This window comes from Staurois parvus, unplaced genomic scaffold (assembly GCF_062004578.1).
Source record: "Staurois parvus isolate SC_StPar_1 unplaced genomic scaffold, SC_StPar_1.0 ptg000101l, whole genome shotgun sequence".
NCBI classification, from domain to species: Eukaryota; Metazoa; Chordata; class Amphibia; order Anura; family Ranidae; genus Staurois; species Staurois parvus.
In genome coordinates, this window is record NW_028317897.1 from 1,316,224 (window position 1) to 1,322,500 (window position 6,277).

The following is a 6,277-nucleotide window of genomic DNA, read 5'->3' on the forward strand; positions in this document are numbered from 1 at the left end:
CTGGCAGTGCGGGTACAGGGGGCACTTTTCATGGACTGGCAGTGCGGGTACAGAGGGCACTTTTCATGGACTGGCAGTGCGGGTACAGGGGGCACTTTTCATGGACTGGCAGTGCGGGTACAGGGGGCACTTTTCATGGACTGGCAGTGCGGGTACAGGGGGCACTTTTCATGGACTGGCAGTGCGGGTACAGGGGGCACTTTTCATGGACTGGCTATCATATTTGAGGGTTTCTCAGCTCACAGTCGCCCCTCCACGATCACAACAGAAAATTTAGAAACATCTGGGAGATTCCACGTCACTGCCCTGAGCTCTGCGCTCATTGGCCGGGTCGTAGAGCAGCCGTCATTGGCTGAGCGGAAGGATGCGTCAGGCGCCACGTCTGCAGCGGCCGCAGATTGAAGTGTGAGCCAGCAGAGCGGCGGAGGGAGATCCGTCACCGGGGCTGTGATTCGGCAGTCATCCAGGAGAGAGGCGGGAACGAAGCCGGTGAGTCCGGGATGAGGGGGTCACCGAGGGACACGGGTGATGGAGGGGCGCAGGTAGCTGCAAGGACTGTATGCTGGACACATAGGGACTGTGCCATGGACTGGTGCCAAATGATGCTCCGTAGGGACCATGAGCCGTGCTGTCAAGGACTTGGAGACAGACTGAGGCAAGCTGATAGGGACTGTATCTTAGACTATTACAAGGAGAAATCAGGGACTGTGTCATGGTCCACTGCCAGCAGATGTAGTGATGGACTGTAGCAGGGACCGTACATAGCAGATCAGCGAAAGTATTTGGGACTGTGTGATAAACTGTTCCCAATGGATGAGTCATATGGGGGACTGTGTCATGGACTACTGCGAAGGGGTGCACTTGCTTTGAGATCAGTCTATGTAGATGAGCTATTGTGGTCCCTGAGATGGACTGTGACACAGACCATTCCCAGCGCAGAACAGTGAGCTCTAACAGGCACTGGAATGGTGGCAGTACAGGTGACAGGGACTATGTGCAGGACTGGCCCCATTGGTGACAATGGGTGATGTATGTTCTATAGGATAGAAGGCAGTGTATGGAGGACTGGTCTAGGAATGTGAGGTCACATGGGCCTTAGTCCTGGTGGAGTCCTGATCGGGGGAGGATCTTCATGATGTGTCTCTGTAATCCAGTCCACCAATGTGTACGATCGACATCCATACCCAACCTGTGAGGAGCAGAATGTGGGTCCTAAGGAACCTTTGTTAGGTCCTCATACTGTTAGAAATGATACCCATGTGATGGGCTCTATTGAGGAACATATTTGTGGGGGCATAGTGAAAGCGAAGGTCCATGGAAACTACACCACATCTGTGTGGGCGCCACTGTGGTATGCCATTGGAGGAAGTTCTACTAATACAGATATCTGTAGGGACTGTGAGCTAGAACAGTCCCTGTGTGGGTAGCTGCAGACGTGGTATGGATCACCCTTCCTTAACCAGTGTTCTTCCAGAGATTACTGTGGGCTGCTTGAGCCATGAACAGCGTCCCTTCCTCAGATAACCACTGACACCAGTTCTCTTCTTAAGCTATCTGTAGGGAGGTCTGTCTCCCACCAATCACCAGTGTAAGGAGGCCCTCGCTCTGACCGCCTGTGTAAGGAGGTCCTCTCTGCTCTGACCGCCTGTGTAAAGGAGGTCCTCTCTGCTCTGACCGCCTGTGTAAGGAGGTCCTCTCTGCTCTGACCGCCTGTGTAAGGAGGTCCTCTCTGCTCTGACCGCCTGTGTAAGGAGGTCCTCTCTGCTCTGACCGCCTGTGTAAGGAGGTCCTCTCTGCTCTGACCGCCTGTGTAAGGAGGTCCTCTCTGCTCTGACCGCCTGTGTAAGGAGGTCCTCTCTGCTCTGACCGCCTGTGTAAGGAGGTCCTCTCTGCTCTGACCGCCTGTGTAAGGAGGTCCTCTCTGCTCTGACCGCCTGTGTAAGGAGGTCCTCTCTGCTCTGACCGCCTGTGTAAGGAGGTCCTCTCTGCTCTGACCGCCTGTGTAAGGAGGTCCTCTCTGCTCTGACCGCCTGTGTAAGGAGGTCCTCTCTGCTCTGACCGCCTGTGTAAGGAGGTCCTCTCTGCTCTGACCGCCTGTGTAAGGAGGTCCTCTCTGCTCTGACCGCCTGTGTAAGGAAGTCCTCTCTGCTCTGACCGCCTGTGTAAAGGAGGTCCTCTCCGACCGCCTGTGTAAAGGAGGTCCTCTCTGCTCTGACCGCCTGTGTAAAGGAGGTCCTCTCTGCTCTGACCGCCTGTGTAAAGGAGGTCCTCTCTGCTCTGACCGCCTGTGTAAAGGAGGTCCTCTCTGCTCTGACCGCCTGTGTAAAGGAGGTCCTCTCTGCTCTGACCGCCTGTGTAAAGGAGGTCCTCTCCGACCGCCTGTGTAAAGGAGGTCCTCTCCGACCGCCTGTGTAAAGGAGGTCCTCTCCGACCGCCTGTGTAAAGGAGGTCCTCTCCGACCGCCTGTGTAAAGGAGGTCCTCTCCGACCGCCTGTGTAAAGGAGGTCCTCTCCGACCGCCTGTGTAAAGGAGGTCCTCTCCGACCGCCTGTGTAAAGGAGGTCCTCTCCGCGTTGGCCGCCGGTGTGTAAAGGAGGTCCTCGCCGCGTTGGCCGCCGGTGTGTAAGGAGGTCCTCTCTGCTCTGACCGCCTGTGTGTAAGGCCATCAGAGTGAGAAGGACCACCTTATTGCCAGTGGTGGTCCTTCTCACATTGACTGCCAATCTAATGGGCCCATTTCTACAGATCAGTGTAAGGGGACACTCTTCCACTGACCATTAATGTAAGCGGGTGTTGATCCACCTGTGTTCTCACCATCGGTGTTACCTTACTGGACAGTATTATTTGTTTAAACAAAGTTTATTAATTGTAAACAGACCCAGTATGCAATAACAAGCAAGAACACGTTGACCTCCTGCATACAATATATTGTACATAAAAGGAAAGTGTGATATTCATATCTTCATATAGCAATCTTAGTAAACAAAAGGTATTTATATGTAACTCCTCCATAAGTTCTCATTCTTGGCCTGTATCCGTATGCCTCCCATAATAAAGTGCTAATTGAGGATAAACTGAAGGCTAACCTTTGGATAGATTCATCCCTATTGGAGAGTGGGGGGTCCCTGGCCAGTGTTGTTATTACTGAAATAATTCTGTTGTACAGAGCAGTCTTGGTGCCAAATACACAAATATTCCTTATTTATTTTTTTTCTAGAGGTAGATATAAATATTAGCAGTGCTGAATGTAAATATAAGGGTTCTTCTGTGTTGAAAAGGTATCGAGACGCTGGTGTGTTGGTAGCTTCAGAACCTGTATGAGGGACTCCTCTGGGAAGTGATAGTATTCTAGACGACGTGGTGGACCTGTACTATTTCTGCTTGTTCCTCCCATCTGGAGGGTGGCTACATTTAGAAACTGTCCATTTTCTGGTTTGCTTCTCACTGATCTGTTGCAGTGGAACCCGCAAAAACTTGGAAACGTTTGACACAGCCCAGTTTTTTCAACAACTAAAATTTTGTAGTGAATTTTTGGGGAGTTATGGAGTATATGATGGACTGGTCCCAGTTGGTGGCAATGAGGGCCGGTTTGATGCTTTAGTCCCGGTGAGGGCAACAGTGGTGACTCTGTATGATTTGGCCCTAGTGAGAGAAACTGTAGTGACTGCAGAACACCCAGTTCTGACAGATGACAATTAATAATTGTGTTTTAACTTTCCAAGTGGTGAAGGTAAAATGGACAGTGTTTTTTTTAATATATATATATATATATATATATCTATCTATCTATCCCTTTCACACGAGTGGTCCAGTCAAGTCCACCTGTTTCAAGTAGACCCGATCTGACCCTCCATTTACAGACTTGTGTCCATATACACCCGCCTACCTTCAAAACAATCTGATCTGCTAGACATAAAAAACGGAAGGGGATCGTTTCATCTCTGTCTGCACAGATTGGATGGGAGGGCAATTGGGTGTAAATGGACAGCCAGTCCATTTACACCCAACTACCCATAAAGCAGAGTTTGCTGTGTTCATGTCTACTCTGCATAAACTGCAATGGAGAATGTCAGCAGCACACAGAGGATCACCATTATGGGTCCAAACGTTTTAATGAACGGTCACATAGTTACAGCAAGGCAATGTTTCAGAATCTCACAGGACCCCTTTATCTTCATAAACTGAGCGGACATGGACCTGTCATCCTCTCGTCAGCAGACAGATCCCCCACTGAGCAAAACGGAGTCTGCCCCATGTGAATGGGTTATGAAGAGCGCTCCATAGTGATGTTTTGGGCCATAAATAATTGCCAGATGTGAATAATCATGGCAAGGACTGCTTCCAATTGACAGCATAGTGACTTTATGATGAACTTGCTCCAGTATTTTATTTCAAGTATTTATATGATGTTGCCAATTTACGCATTCCTTTACGTATTGAATGTTTACATCAGTCACCTGGTCTTAGGGATCTTGTAGTCTAAGGTCCCTACCTCATATGTGTACACGGATCAATTGGGAAAGGAAATAGTTAACCTACCAAGAATGTCTTTGGAGTGTGGAAGAAATCTTGAATACCCAGAGGAAAACCATGCAGGTACAGGACTGCAAATTTCATGCAGTGTCCTGGTGGGATTTGAAGTGAGAACCCCAGTGCTGCAAGTAATAAGAACTAACCAACAAGCCGATGTGCTGCCAGTATGCATAGTCATAGAGACTGTGGAATGCAGTGATCTTAGTAACACAAAACAGTTGAAGCGCTTCACCTGCCTGTTACTAAAGGACATCAACACGCACTTTGTAATGGACAAACTCAAGACAGAAATACCAGCAGGGACAGCAAGGGTAGGTATTTGGATAGCTAAATCGGAAATCCGCAGTAGGGACTGTAGGGGTGACTTGACTCAGAGGTTTGTATATAGCCTAGAGAGTTGGTGACAATCTAATATTGATGTGTAAGAAAATAGATTTTTTAGGAAGGCGTTCTGTCAGAACCCTACTGAAGTCCAAGATCTAGAACTTGCATGAATTATAGGGCAAGTCTGTACAATCTGGTGTATATCGGTCTTTAAATTGGTACTAGAAAGCAATATGCAGTCTGGATGACAAGTTTCAGGAAACGTATCACTGATCGGTCTATACAGTATATCTATCTGAACTGCAGGATACATATACACTGTCATAATCTTGGATTTTAGTGAGCTTTGTCTATATATTCCACATCTGTGCAGTAATCCAAAGTGAAACTTTCCCTCTGTGCTGGAGCTTCCTGTAAATAAAGACCAGTCACTGCTGCTGCTCTGTCCTTACGCAGGGTGACTGGTCTTGTCTCCGCCCCTCCTGTAGTTGTCTGCAGACAGCTGTAGTGGGAGGAGCCTGCTGGGTCCCTCCCACAGCTCTGCCCTTTGTACTGGCTATGTACAGCACAGTGATGTTGTCACCACTGCTTTAAAAATTTGATAATTGGATTTCCAAAGGCATTTTGGATCGAACTACGTGGATTTATTTTTCTTTGTGGCAAGTGAAGAGAAAAAAAAAATTTTTCACACACACACACACACACACACACACACACACACACACACACACACACACACACACACACACACACACACACACGCGTCCATAAATATTGGGACATCAACACAATTCTAACATGTTTGGCTCTATACACCACCACAATGGATTTGAAATGAAACGAACAAGATGTGCTTTAACTGCAGACTGTCAGCTTTAATTTGAGGGTATTTACATCCAAATCAGGTGAACGGAGTAGGAATTACAACAGTTTGCATATGTGCCTCCCACTTGTTAAGGGACCAAAAGTAATGGGACAATTGGCTTCTCAGCTGTTCCATGGCCAGGTGTGTGTTATTCCTTCATTATCACAATTACAATGAGCAGATAAAAGGTCCAGAGTTCATTTCAAGTGTGCTATTTGCATTTGGAATCTGTTGCTGTCAACTCTCAAGATGAGATCCAAAGAGCTGTCACTATCAGTGAAGCAAGCCATCATTAGGCTGAAAAAACAAAACAAACCCATCAGAGAGATAGCAAGAACATTAGGCGTGGCCAAAACAACTGTTTGGAACATTCTTAAAAAGAAGGAACGTACCGGTGAGCTCAGCAACACCAAAAGACCCGGAAGACCACGGAAAACAACTGTGGTGGATGACCGAAGAATTCTTTCCTTGGTGAAGAAAACACCCTTCACAACAGTTGGCCAGATCAAGAACACTCTCCAGGAGGTAGGTGTATGTGTGTCAAAGTCAACAATCA

At 47.9% G+C, this 6,277-nt stretch overlaps 1 protein-coding gene across 1 annotated transcript in view; it reads left to right on the plus strand.

Annotated features, from left to right (window-relative positions):
* The first annotated feature begins 354 nt into the window (after positions 1-354).
* TMEM263 (transmembrane protein 263) overlaps positions 355-6,277 on the plus strand; it is a 36,248-nt gene continuing 30,325 nt past the window's right edge. The window contains exon 1 of the mRNA XM_089671200.1: positions 355-489. The gene's annotated coding sequence lies outside the window, so the exon portion shown is untranslated. The remainder of the gene's footprint in view (positions 490-6,277) is intronic.